We start from the raw sequence: 14,377 nt of genomic DNA on the forward strand, positions 1-14,377 counted from the left end.
TGGCCCGGTGGACTGTAGTCTGCCAGGTTCTTCTGCCCAGTGAATTTTCCAGGCAAGAATACTGGAATGGGTTGCCATTTCCTACTCCAGGGGATCTTCCCCTCCCAGGGACTGAACCCACGTCTCCTGTATTGGCAGCGGATTCTTTACCACTAGCACCACCTGAGAATCCCATTATTGAGTAGGTTGTTTGCCCGTCAAATTGGACCTACATATTCCAGATAGTTTAGCTGAAGTGAGAATTTATATTAGATATCAGTGAAGGGTAAATATTAGCAAAGTTAACATTTAAAATATGAGTCAGAGTGAGAATTTTACCTACCATTGTGTGGCTTACAGATTAATAAGCACAACATATTTATATGAAATAATTAGTGAATTGCAATTAATGCAAACCATTTTGAAATTTTAGTTCAGTACTGAGTAAAAATGCTTGTTGTACTTCAATAAAAGGTTTGTGGTAAGTGCCGGCCACGCAGCTCCCCGCTCGCATCCGCGCACCTCGCTCCTCTCCGACATGGCAAAAGTATCCAGCCCTATGGAGACTGAACGATGCATCGAGTCTCTGATTGCTGTTTTCCAAAAGCATGCTGGAAGGGTTGGTAACAACAGCAAACTCTCCAAGGCCGAGTTCCTAATCTTCATGAATACAGAGCTGGGTGCCTTCACAAAGAACCAGAAGGACCCTGGTGTCCTTGACCGCATGGTGAAGAGATTGGACCTCAACTCTGATGGGCAACTAGATTTCCAAGAATTTCTTAATCTTATTGGTGGCCTGGCCATTGCTTGCCATGAATCCTTTATTAAGTCCGCCTCTGGCCAGAAGTAAATTGGAGGAATTTTTTTTGGGGGCCTGTCCTCCAGACCCACTCCCTTTCTTTACAGCCTCGCAATTATCTGCTCTTCACAGCCACCACATCCCCTGAGCCCAGCACACCCACCTACCCAGGCAGGCCACTCCTGTTAGTAAGAAAACAATATTGTTTTTTAAAACACACACACACACACACACAAACACACACACACAAGTTTGTGGTAATTTCTCTCTTTAGTGAGAATCTCATTTTTGCCAGAATGAAATCAAAATACAGTCAGGCTAAAGACACCTGGTTTGAATAGGGTAGGAAGAGATCCTCCAGCATAAAAAGCCCACTGTCAAAGATGTGGTATGTACATGCCATGGAATGTTACTCAGCCATAAAGAGTGAGATTCTGTCATTTACAACAATTTGCAATATTTATTATGCTCAATGAAGTAAGCCATAGAAAGACAAATATATATGATATCACATACGTGGAATCTAAGAAATAATACAAATGAATGTATATAGCAAATGAGGAACAGGCTCAAAATATAGAAACTAGTGGTTGCCAGTGGGGGTAGGGTATGGGATTAAGGGATTAAGAAATACAAACTACTAAGTAGTTGATAACTGGGATATATTGTAAGGCAAGGGGCATTGTAGCCATTAATCTTATAATTTGTAACAGATTTTAATCTGTAAAAATACTGAATCACTTTGCTGGGCACCTGAAACTGATATAATATTGTAAATCAACTACACTTCAGCAAAAACAGCAATTTTTTTATCCCTCAGCAAAACTTGCAGGTTTTACCGTATACAGGTCTCCCATACAGGTCTCATTAAACGTGTAGCTAAGAGGGCTTCCCTGGTGGCTCAGTGGTAAGGAATCCAGCTGCCAGTGCAGGAGACACGGGTTCGATCCCTGCTCCGGGAGGATCCCAGGTCCTCCGGATCCCCCGGATGCTGTGGAGCAACCAAGCCCCTGTGCCACAGCTGTTGAGCCCCGGGGCTCCAGGGCCCAGGAGCCACAGCTACCGCGCCCGCAGGTGAAGCTGCTGAAGCCCGAGTGCCCGAGAGCCTGTGCTCCGCAACCAGCGAAGCCAGAGCAAGGAGAAGCCGGCACCCCGCAACTGGAGAGCAGCCTGCGCAGCCACAAAGGCCCAGCACGAGACCAAAAATAAATAAATTATTTTTTAAAAATTATAGCTAGGCATCTTCCAAAAAATTGAAATGCATTTAAAAGCCCCTTGTAGGTGGATCTCACTCCTGAACCCGGATCACCTTCAGAAGGAGTTGGAGGCCAGAGGAGGATCTAAGAGAAACATGAGGCTGATCTTAATTTCTTTTTTGGTTTTCAGTTTTCCACAAAAGGCAGAGATGACACAACAAAGTTTGGGGGAGTGGAGTAATTTATTAAATACGGCAAGTGTTGCCGAGGCCAACTCAAATCCCAGACCCTAGGTGTATGCTTCGGGACTCTCAGGACCTCTGCTCCCGAATCTGTAGGCAGGGCTAGATAATTCAGCCCTGAAGCCAGAGAGACGACGCTGTCTTTCCTTAGTCAGATCTTGGCTTGGACTTCCCCATCAGATGGTGAAGTGAGTTCCCCCCACTGACTAGTTCAGCCTCTCAGCTGCTGCTGTGGGTCTGAGCCACGACCAGACAGCGGGACCCACTGGCGGAGGTTGGAGGGGATATCCAGTGGAATGTAACCCACACATTTAATGATAAAATTTTCTAGTAGTCACCTTCATCTAGAGCAAAAGGAATGAAGTCAAAATAATTTTATTTGGCAAAATGTTATTTCAACCAGTCATCAACAATTAAACTATGTCGAAATAATTGAAATTGTTTTTTAAAAAATCTTCAAAAATCTGGTTCTGAAGCATTTTACACTCATAGCACATCTCGGTTCAGATAAGCCACGTTTCCAGGGCTCAGTGGCCACGTGGGGCTGGTGGCTATGATACTGGGCAGCCCAGGTCTCCTGTCCTTCAGGGATTTTTCCTGAAGGTGGATATTGGAATCCGTTCCCTTTGTAACATATTAGCGGTGGATCTCCAAGTACTTCGTAGGCTTCAGAGGTTGCAGAGAAAAGCAGGACACCCAGATGTGACGAGAACCCAGCCGGACAGTGAGTCTCCCTGGGTTCCAGCCCCAGTTTCTATCTCTCTCTCTCTCCTTTTTTTTTTTTTTTTTTTAAGGTTTTAAAGATATTTTTGAACTTTTACTGTGGTCTAGCTGATTGACAATGTTGTGTTAGTTTCTACCGTAATGCATCAGGTGACTGTAAGTCCCTTGCATACGAACCTGCAAGCTGTGAACTTGCGAAGATGCGGCCGTGTGTTCGCACGCCCTGCCGCGTAAAGTCGTGCCCGTGTCTGGCGTGCATTGCCACGTGCGTGCATTGCCACGTGCGTGCATCTTCTTCTGGCGGTTGCGCTTTCGTGTACTTTGCTGGGCCGCGCCTACCCAGCGGAGCAGCGCGGCGCCTTTATTCCAAGCCCAGGCGGCCCGGAAGCATGTGCAGAAGCCGCAGTGGCGCAGGTGGCGCAGTAACCACCCCGGCATCACTGGGCCGTCTTTTCAAGAGGGCAGACAGAGTGGAATCCAGCAGGGAATCGGAGTCTGCGCCACTAACATCAGGTGTGAGTGAGATTTCCACCTGCCCTCTGTCTCCGACTGCTGGCGATCCTTCGGCTCCACCATCTCCCTCCTCCTCTCCCAGCGCCGGTCACTGACTTGTCCTTGCCTGTGAAAGCGCTGCGGCTACAGAGCCGTGAAGGGCACCGGAGCTCGTGGCTTCCGGGGAGAGGAGTCTGACCTGAGGCCAGACACCAGGCTTGATCACTTGGAGCCTTTTTGTGTAACAAGCTTTTATTCAAGTATAAAAAGAGATTAGAGGAAGCTTCTGACCTAGACATCAGAAGGGGACAGAAAGAGTGCCCCACCCTTGCTAGTTTTTAGCAAGGTGTTTCACGTCTTTTAGTAGTGGTGGTAGTTAAGTCGCTAAGTCGTGTCCGACTCTTGCGACCCCATGGACTGTGGCCCGCCAGGCTCCTCTGTCCATGGGCTTCTCCAGGCAAGAATACTGGAGTGGGCTGCCATTTCCTTTCCAGGGGATCTTCCCGACCTAGGAATCGAACCCTGGTCTCCTGCATTGCAGGCAGATTCTTTACCGCCTGAGCTATGAGGAAAGCCCAAGCAAAGTGCTCACTGAATAACAGAAACATCTCCAGGCTGAGGGAGTTTCACCAGGCCCCTCTCCTACAATATGCATTTTTGAGGTAGAAAGGCACAAGGCGTGTCTTCCCCCACAGCCATAAAACATTTGACATTCATACTGGTTTGTTGAGCCATCATCAGCCCAAAGTTTGAGAAAAGAAAATAAAAATATTAGTCCTTGGTGAAATCAATTGGAAGAAAGGTAGATTCCCAAGCAAATACATGTTTCATTAACATAGCTTAAGAAAAGTATTTCCACAAGAAAATCGTGTTGGTTAGCTCAAGGTTTGAGAAAAGCTAAGTTCACGTGGAACTCAGTGTCTTCAACAGAGAAGAGGGAAAAACAATGTCTGCCACTTGCAGTTTATTTCCTCCTGCTGCTTGGGGACCTCTAGCCTACCTACCTGTTAACCCTCTCAACCTCTTCCCTTGATGCCAGCTCCGGTATGCCAGCTATTGTACAGTACTACTGTATTTTTCAAGGTATGATATGGTAAGATTAAAAATGTTTCTGTATTTTTGTTTGTCTTTTATGTATTACTTGTGTGAAAAGCATAAACCTATTACGGCACAGTACGATATAGCTGATGGTGTTAACCGGGTACCTAGGCTAACTTTGTTGGGCTTAACGAAAAATAGGATTCACAAGCGCACTCTCGGAATGGAACTCGTCCACATGTAGGGGATTTAACTGTACATACATTCTTTGTAAAATCCATTATTGTTTATCACAGGATAATGAATACATTAATAGTTCCCTGTGGTATGCAGTGGGACCTTGTTATTTATCCATCCTATATGTAATAGTTTATATCTGCTAATTGCAAACTCCCCATCCATCCCTCCCCCACCGTCTCCTGCCTTAGCAGCCACAAGCCTGTGCTCAATGTCTGTGAGTTTGTTTCTGTTTTATAGGTAAGTTTATTTGTGTCATTTTTTAAAAAATTATATTTTTATTGAAGGATAATTGCTTTACAGAATTTTGTTGTTTTCTGTCAAACCTCAACACGAGTCTGCCATAGCTATATGTATATCCCCTCCCTTTTGAATCTCCCTCCCATCTCCCGCCCCATCACACCCCTCTAGGTTGATAGAGCCCTTGAGTTTCTGGAGCCATACAACAAATTCCTGTTGGCTATCTATTTGACATGTGGCAATGCAAGTGTCCATGTTACTCTTTCTATACATCTCACCCTCTCCTCTCCTCTCCCCATGTCCATAAATCTATTCTCTGTTTCTCCATTGCTGCCCTGTAAATAAATTCTTCAGAATCATTTTTCTAGATTCTGTATATGTGCGTTAGAATACGATGTTTATCTTTCTCTTTCTGGCTCACTTCACTCTGTATAATAGGTTCTAGATTTATCCACCTCATCAGAACTGACTCAAATGTGTTCCTTTCTATGGTTGAGTAGATCCTGATGCTGGGAGGGATTGGGGGCAGGAGGAGAAGGGGATGACAGAGGATGAGATGGCTGGATGGCATCACCAATTTGATGGGCATGAGTTTGGGTAAACTCCGGGAGCTGGTGATGGACAGGGAGGCCTGGCGTGCTGCGATTCATGGGGTTGCAAAGAGTCGGACACGCCTGAGAGACTGAACTGACTGACTGACTGACTGAATATTCCATTGTGTGTATGTACCACAACTTCTTTATCCATTCATCTGCCGAAGGGCATCTAGGTTGCTTCCATGTTCTAGCTATTGTAAATAGTGCTGCAATGAATAATGGAATGCATGTGTCTTTTTCAACCCTGGTTTCCTCAGAGTATATGCCTAGGGGTGGGATTGCTGGGTCATATGGTGGTTTTATTCCTAGTTTTTTAGGGAATCTTCATACTGTCTTCCATAGTGGCTGTATCAATTTATATTCCCACCAACAGTGCAAGATTGTTGCCTTTTCTCCATATCGTCTCCAGCATTTATTGTTTGTAGACTTTTTGATGACAGCCATTCTGAGCAGTGGGAGTGGATATCTCACAGTGGTTTTGAGTTGCATTTCTCTAATAAGTGATGTTGAGCATCTTTTCATGTGTTCGTTAGCCATCTGTGGTGTCTTTGTAGAAATGTCTGTTTAGGTCTTTTCCCCACTTTTTGATTGGGTTGTTTTCCTGGTATTGAGTTGTATGAGCTGGAAATTAATTTTGGAAATTAATCCTTTGTCAGTTTTCTTTTGCTATTATTTTCTCCCATTCTAAGGGTTGTCTTTTCACCTTGCTTGTAGTTTCCTTTGCTGTGCAAAACCTTTTAAGTTTAATCAGGTCCTGCTTGTTTACTTTTGTTTTTATTTCTGTTACTCTAGGAGGTGGGTCATAGAGGATCTTGCTTTTATTTATGTCATTGAGTGTTCTGCCTATGTTTCTAAGAGTTTTATAGTTGCTGGTCTTACATTTAGGTCTTTAATCCATTTTGAGTTTATCTTTGTGTATGGTGTTAGGAAGTGTTCTAATTTCATTTTTTTACATGAAGCTGTCCAGTTTTCCCAGCACCTTTCATTGAAGAGGCTGTCTTTGCCCCATTGTATATTCTTGCCTTCTCTGTCAAAAATAAGGGACCCATAGTACTCATTGGTGCATGGGTTTATTTCTGGGCTTTCTATCTTGTTTCAATGGTCGATATTTCTGTTTTTGTGCCAGTACCATACTGTCTTGATGACTGTAGCTTTGTAGTATAATCTGAAGTCAGGAAGGTTGACTTCCTCCAGCTCCATTCTTCTTTCTCAAGACTGCTTTGGCTATTTGGGGTCTTTGTGTTTCCATATGAATTGTGAAATTTTTTTGTTCTAGTTCTGTGAAAAATGCCATTGGTAATTTGATAGGGATCACAGTGAATCTGTGGATTGCATTTCATAGTATAGTAATTTTCACAATATTGATTCTTCCTACCCAGGAACATGGAATATCTCACCATCTGTTTGTGTTGTCTTTGATTTCTTTCATCAGTGTCTTATAATTTTCTGTGTACAGTTCTTTTGTCTCCTTAGGTTAGTTTATTCCTAGATATTTAATTCTTTTTGGCGCAATGGTGAATGGGACTGATCCCTTAATTTCTCTTTCTGATTTTTCATTGTTAGTATATAGAAATGCAAGTGATTTCTGTGTATTAATTTTGTATCCTGCAACTTTGCTAAATTCACTGATTACCTCTAGTAATTTCCTGATACTATCTTTAGGGTTTTCTATGTACAGTATCGTGTCAGTTGCAGACAGTGAGAGCTTTACTTCTTCTTTTCTGATCTGAATTCCTTTTCTTTTTCTTCTCTGATTGCTGTAGCTAGGACTCCCAGAACTATGTTGAATAATAGTGATTAATTATACAATTACAAGATAATCCTTGTCTTGCTCCTGATCTTAGGGGGAATGCTTTCAGTTTCTCACCATTGAGAATAATATTTGCTATAGGCCTATCATATATGGCCTTTTCTATGTTGAGGTAGGTTTCTTCTATGCCCATTTTTCAAAGAGTTTTAATCTTGTGTTTTAATCTTAATCATAAACAGGTGCTGAATTTTGTCAAAGATTTTTTTTTGCATCTATTGAGATTATCATGTGGTTTTTACCTTTCAATTTTTTAATATTTGTTCACATTGATTTGTGTATATTGAAGAATCCTCGCATTCCTGGAATAAATCCAACTTGATCATGGTGTATGAGCTTTATGATGTGTTGCTGAATTTTGTTTGCTGAAATTTTGTTGAGGATTTTTGCATCTATGTTCATCAGTGATATTGGCCTGTAGTTTTCTTTTTTGTGTATTGTCTTCATCTGGTTTTGGTATCAGGGTGATGGTGGCCTCGTAGAATGAGTTTGGAAGTGTTCCTTTCTCTGCAATTTTTTGAAAGTTTTAGAAGGATAGATATTAGCTCTTCTCTAAATGTTTGATAGAATTCTCCAGTGAAGCCATGTGGTTTGGGGCTTTTGTTTCTTGGGAGATTATTGATCACAGCTTCAATTTCAGTGCTTGTAATTGGGTTGTTCATAATTTCTATTTCTTCTGGGTTCAGTCTTGGAAGACTGAACTTTTCTAACAATCTGTCCATTTCATCCAGGTTATCCATTTTATTGCCATATAGTTGTTCATAATAGTCTCTTATGATCCCTTGTATTTTTGCACTGTCTGTTGTAACCTCTCCTTTTTTATTTCGAATTTTGTTAATTTGATTCTTCTCTTTTTCTTGATGAGTCTGGCTAAACATTTGTCAATTTTGTTTATCTTCTCCAAGAACCAACTTTTAGCTTTATTAATCTCTACTATTGTTTCTTTCACTTTTTTTTCATTTATTTCTGCTCAGATCTTTATGATTTTTTTCTACTAATTTTGGGTTTGTTTTCTTTGTTGTTGTTGTTCCTTTTCCAGTTTTAGATGTAAAATTAGGCTGTCTATTCTATGTTTTTCTTGTTTCTTGAGTTAGGATTGTCTTGCTATAAACTTCCCTCTTAGGACTGCTTTTGTTGCATCCCATAGGTTTTTGAGTTGTTGTGTTTTCATTGTCAATTGTTTCTAGAAATTTTTTGGTTTCCTTTTGGATTTCTCCAGTAACCTGTTGGTTATTTAGAAACATGTTGTTTAATCTCCATGTGTTTATGTTCATCTAGTCTCATAGCATTGTGGTTGGAGAAGATGTTTGATACGATTCCAATTTTCTTATATTTACTGAGGTTTCATTTGTGACACAAGATGTTGTCTACCCTGGAGAATGTTTCATGTGCACTTGAGAAAAAGGTATATTATTCTGCATTTGGATGGAATGTCCTGAAGATATCAATGAGATCCATCTCATCTAATGTATCAACTTGTGTTTTCTTATTGATTTTCTGTTTTGATGATCTGTCCATCAGTGTGAGTGAGGTGTTAACACTACTATTATTGTGTTTCTGCCAATTTCTCCTTTTATGTCTGTTAGTGTTTGTCTTATGTATTAAGGTGGTCCTATGTTGGGTGCATAGATATTTACAACTGCTATGTCTTCCTCTTGGATTGATCCCTTGATCATTGTGTAGTGTCGTTCCTTATAATCTTCATTTTAAGGTCTATTTTGTCTGATATAAGGATGGCTACTCCAGCTTTCTTTTGCTTCCCATTTGCATGGAATATATTTTTACATCCTCTTACTTTCAGTCTATATGTGTCTTAAGGTCTAAAGTGGGTTTCTTCTAGATAGCATATATATGGATTGCGTTTTTATATCCATTCAGCTAGTCTGTGTCTTTTGGTTGGAGCATATACTCCATTTACATTTAAAGTAATTATTGATATATATGTTCCTATTGCCATTTTCTTAATTGTTTGGGGTTGCTTTTGTAGATATTTTTTCTTCTGTTGTATTTCTTGACTATATAAGTCCTTTTAACATTTTTTGTAAAGCTTGTTTGGTGGTACTGAATTCTCTTAACTTTTGCTTGTCTGAAAAGATTTGATTTCTCCATCAGTTTTGAATGAGATCCTTGCTGGGTACAGTAATCTTGGTTGTAGATTTTCCCCTTTCAGTAGTTTAAATATATCCTGCCATTCCCTTCTGACCTGCAGAGTTTCTGCTGGAAGATCAGCTGTTAAGCACATCGGGTTTCCCTTGTATGTTACTAGTTGTTTCTCCCTTGCTGCTTTTTATATTCTTTATTTGTGTTTAGTCTTTGTTAGTTTGATTAGTATGTGTCTTGGCATGTTTCTCCTTGGGTTTACCCTGTATGGGACTCTTTGTGCTCTTGGATTGGTTATTTCCTTTTCCATGTTGGTGAAATTTTCAACTGTAATCTCTTCAAAAATTTTCTCATACCCTTTCTTTTCCTCTTGTTCTGAGACCCCTATTATTTGAATGTTGGTTCATTTGATATTGTCCCAGAGGTCTCTGAGACTATCCTCAGTTCTTTCCATTCTTTTTACTTTATTCTGCTCTTCAGAAGTTATTTCCACCATTTTATCTTCCAGCTCACTGATTCGTTCTTCTGCTTCAGATATTCTGATACTGAATCCTTCTAGAGTATTTTAATTCCAGTAATAGTGTTGTTTGTCTCTGCATGTTTATTCTTTAATTCTTCTAGGTCCTTGTTAATTGATTCTTACATTTTCTCCATTTTGCTTTCAAGGTTTTTGATTATCTTTACTCTCATTATTCTGAATTCCTTTTTAGGTACTTTGCTTATTTCCTCTTTATTTACTTTGACTTCTGTGTTTCTAGTTGGTTCCTTCATTTGTCTTCTTTGTGTCTTCCTTCATTTGGTTTCTGCCCTCTAAGGCTGGTCTGGTGGTTTGTGTGAGCTTCTTATAGGGTGAGATTTGTGCTGAGCTTTGGTTTGTTTGCTTGTTTGTCTTTTCCTCTGATGGGCAAGGCTGAGTGAGGTGGTATTCCTGTCTGCTGATGATTGGGTTTGTATTTTTGTTTTGTTTGTTGTTTAGATGAGGCGTCCTGCACAGGGTGCTATTGGTGGTTGGGTGATGCAGAGCCTTGTATTACAATGGTCTCCTTTGTGTGAGTTCTATTTGATACCTGCAATGGCACCCCACTGCAGTACTCTTGCCTGGAAAATCCCATGGATGGAGGAGCATGGTGGGCTGCAGTCCATGGGGTCGCTAAGAGTCGGACACGACTGAGTGACTTCAATTTCACTTTTCACTTTCATGCATTGGGGAAGGAAATGGCAACCCACTCCAGTGTTCTTGCCTGGAGAATCCCAGGAACTGGAGAGCCTGGTGGGCTGCCGTCTATGGGGTCACACAGAGTCAGACACGACTGAAGCGACTTAGCAGCAGCAGCAGCAGCAGCAAGGTTAGTTCTCTGGTAGTCTAGGGTCTTGGAGTCAGTGCTCCCACACCAAAGGCTCAGGGCTTGATCTCTGAGGAGGTCATTTCTTCTCTTTAGGCTGATGAATTCCTTTGGAAAACTTCAAGGGCAGAATCTTTGAGGATGCCTGGTGAGTATCACTCAAGCCTCTGTGGATAGCAGACATGATAGACTATCTGTATGTGCAGTTTATCCTGTCTCCTAATTCAATTGTCCACAGTCCTTTTCAGTGTCTTTTCTGCATCTCACGTTTCACTTGTACCTATCTGTGTCATTTTAATGAGTTTAATTGTATTTTTGGCTGTGCTTGGGCTTTCTCTAGTTCCAGCGAGTGGGGGTTACTCTCGAGTTGGGGTGCTTGGGCTTCTCATTGCCCTGACTTCTCACGTTGCGGAGCACAGGCTCTAGGGTGTGTGGGCGTCAGTAGTTGCGGTGGGTCCATGGCCTCTGTTGCCCCATGGCATATGGAATCTTCTTGAGGCAGGGATGGAACTCATATCCCCTACACTGGCAGGCGGATTCTTAACCACGGGCCCACCAGAGAAGCCCTGTGTCATATTTTAGATTGCACATAACAGTGATAGGGTCTTCATCTTCCTCTGACTTCTTAGCACGACAATCTCCAGGTGCATCTGTGTTGCTACAAATGACATTATTTTGTTCTTTTTAATGGGCGAGTAGTATTACATTGTATATATGTACCATATCTTCTTTATCCATTTATCTGGTGATGGACATTTATGTTATTTCCATGTCTTGGCTATTGTGAACAGTGCTGCAATGAACACTGGGGTACATGCGCCTTTTTGAATTATAGTTTTGTCCGAACATATGCCCAGGAGTGGGACTGTAGGATCATATGGCAGCTCTATTTCAGTTTTTTTCTGAGGAACCTCCAAATTATCTTCCATAGTGGTTGCATCAATTTACGTTCCCACCAACAACATGAGTGTTCCCTTTTCTCCACACCCTCTCCAGCATTTATTTGTAGACTTTTTAATAATGGCCATTCTGACCACTGTATGGTGATACCTCATTGTAGTTTTGGTTTGTATGTCTCTGAAATCAACCATCGATGTTGAGTTTCTCTTCGTAGGCCTGTTGGCCGTATATATGTCATCTTTGCTTGGACACAACTTAGTGACTAAACAACAGCAACATTTAGATCTTCTGCCCATTTTTAGATTGGGTTGTTTGTTTTCTTGTTATTGAGTTGCATGAGCTGTTTGTATATTTTGGAAATTAAGCCCTGGTCATTGCATCATTTGCACATATTTTCTCCCAGTTAATAGGTTTTTGGTTTTGTTTATGGTTTCCTTTGCTGTATAAAAACTTGTAAGTTTGATTAGGCTACATTTGTTTGTTTTTGTTTTTATTTCTGTTGCCTTGGGAAACTGACCTAGAAAAATATTGGTATGGTTTATATGATAATGAACTTTTAAAATCTTTAAAAAGTCATCAAGGAGAAGTTGAAATGAAAATCTTTTTTCTTTAGCCCACTATTGCACCGGCTAAAGATTAAGCATGAAATATTTATATACAAACACATATATGTCTAATGTTATATTTATATTGTATTATACACACACATATATATATTTATATATAATGTACTGATTATATATGCACTGTCTTCCCTGATGGCTCAGCTGGTAAAGAACCTGTCTGCCAATGCAGGAGATGCAAGAGCTGAGGGTTCGATTACTGGGTTGGGAAGATCCCCTGGGGGAGAAAATGGCTACCTACCCTAGTTTTCCTGCCTGGAGAATTCCATGGACAGAGGAGCCTGGTGGGCTACATACCGTCCATGAGGTCTAAAGGGCTGGACACGACTGAGCGACTAACCCTATACGTGTACATGCAGCAATGAAGTGGAATATCTACATGTTTAAAATTTATTTGGCTGCCCTGGGTCTTTGTTGCTGCATGCGGGCTTTCTCTAGCTGTGAATAGCTGGGGCTACTCTAGTTCTGGTCACGGGCTTCTCACTGCAGTGGCTTCTGTTGTCACAGAGCAGGGGTTCTAGGGAGCACAGGCTTCAGTAGCTGTGCCCTGGGCTCCGTGGTCCCGGCTCGCAGGCTTTAGAGCACAGACTCAGAAGTTGCGGTGCACACGCCTAGTTGCCCCAAGGCATGTGGAACCTCCCTGGAGTAGGGATTGAACCTGTGTCCCCCGCATTGAGAGGTGGGTTCTTAACCACTGGACCACCAGAAACTCCCTAAGTTTCATTTGGTCGACAATATAAACCTCTTCCTCAACGTCAAAGTGACATCAATAAACTGGCTGAAAGCAATACACAGCGAACTTGGAAACACTCAAAAAGAGAAGCTCCCAAAAATATAACTTTTGAGAATAATAGTTTTTAAAATGTAAGACAACTTGGAGATTTTCTTAAATAACATAAAAGTAACATGTACGTAAGGAATACTCTGGCTGTCCAGTGGTTAGGACTCCATGCTTTCACTACTGAGGGCCTGGGTTCAATCCCTGGTCAGGGAACAAAAGACCTCATAAGCCATGGGGCACAGCCAAATAATGATAGTAGTAATTTGTATATAATTTTAAAAGACAAGGTCAATTTGGGCTATTGGTAAAACAGTGAAAAAATTTTAAGTGATGTTGCCATCAGTATTTCCATCATTCACAAAATTAAAGTAGTAAGAAAAATCTGAAAGCTTGGTACACCTGATGCCTGAGGCTCTGACCTGCTGCCGCAAGCCCACCCATCGCCTAGGTCACCCCTGGTGCCCTCAGATGGGGCCTGGCAGCGCCTCACCCTCGGCCTCCCATCAACCCTCCACTGGGTGCTGCAGTGCACTTCAGTTGCTCAGTCATGTCCAACTCTTTGCAACACCATGGCCTGCAGCATGCCAGGCTTCCCTGTCCATCCCCAACTCCCAGAGTTTACTCAAACTCATCTCCATTGAGTCGGTGATGCCATCCAACCACCTGATCCTCTGTCGTCCCCTTCTCCTACCACCTTCAATCCTTCCCAGCAAAAGGGTCTTTTCAAATGAGTCAGCTCTTCGCATCAGGTGGCCAAAGTATTGGAGTTTCAGCTTCAACATCAGTCCTTCCAATGAACACCCAGGACTGATCTCCTTTAGGATTGACTGGTTTGATCTCCTTGCAGTCCAAGGGACTCTCAAGAGTCTTCTCCAACACCACTGTTCAAAAGCATCAATTCTTTGGTGCTCAGCTTTCTTTACAGCCCACTCTCACATCCATACATGACCACTGAAAAAACCATAGCCTTGACTAGACCTTTGTTGGCAAAGTAATGTCTCTGCTTTTTAATATGCTTTCTAAGTTGGTCATAACTTTCCTTCCAAGGAGCAAGCGTCTTTTAATTTCATGGCTGCAGTCACCATCTACAGTGATTTTAGAGCCAAAAACAAAAAAATAGTCTGCCACTGTTTCCACTGTTTCCCCATCTATTTACCATGAAGTGATGGGACTGGATGCCGTGATTTTAGTTTTCTGAATGTTGAACTTTAAGCCAGCTTTTTCACTCTCCTCTTTCACTTTCATCAAGAGGCTCTTTAATTCTTCTTTGCTTTCTGCCAT

The 14,377-nt window shown here is 41.7% G+C and overlaps 1 pseudogene; it reads left to right on the top strand.

Annotated features, from left to right (window-relative positions):
- The first annotated feature begins 480 nt into the window (after positions 1-480).
- Positions 481-829, top strand: LOC136146098 (protein S100-A11 pseudogene; annotated as a pseudogene).
- Positions 830-14,377: the final 13,548 nt, after the last annotated feature.

The sequence above is a fragment of the Muntiacus reevesi genome, chromosome 13, assembly GCF_963930625.1.
Source record: "Muntiacus reevesi chromosome 13, mMunRee1.1, whole genome shotgun sequence".
Classification (NCBI taxonomy): domain Eukaryota; kingdom Metazoa; phylum Chordata; class Mammalia; order Artiodactyla; family Cervidae; genus Muntiacus; species Muntiacus reevesi.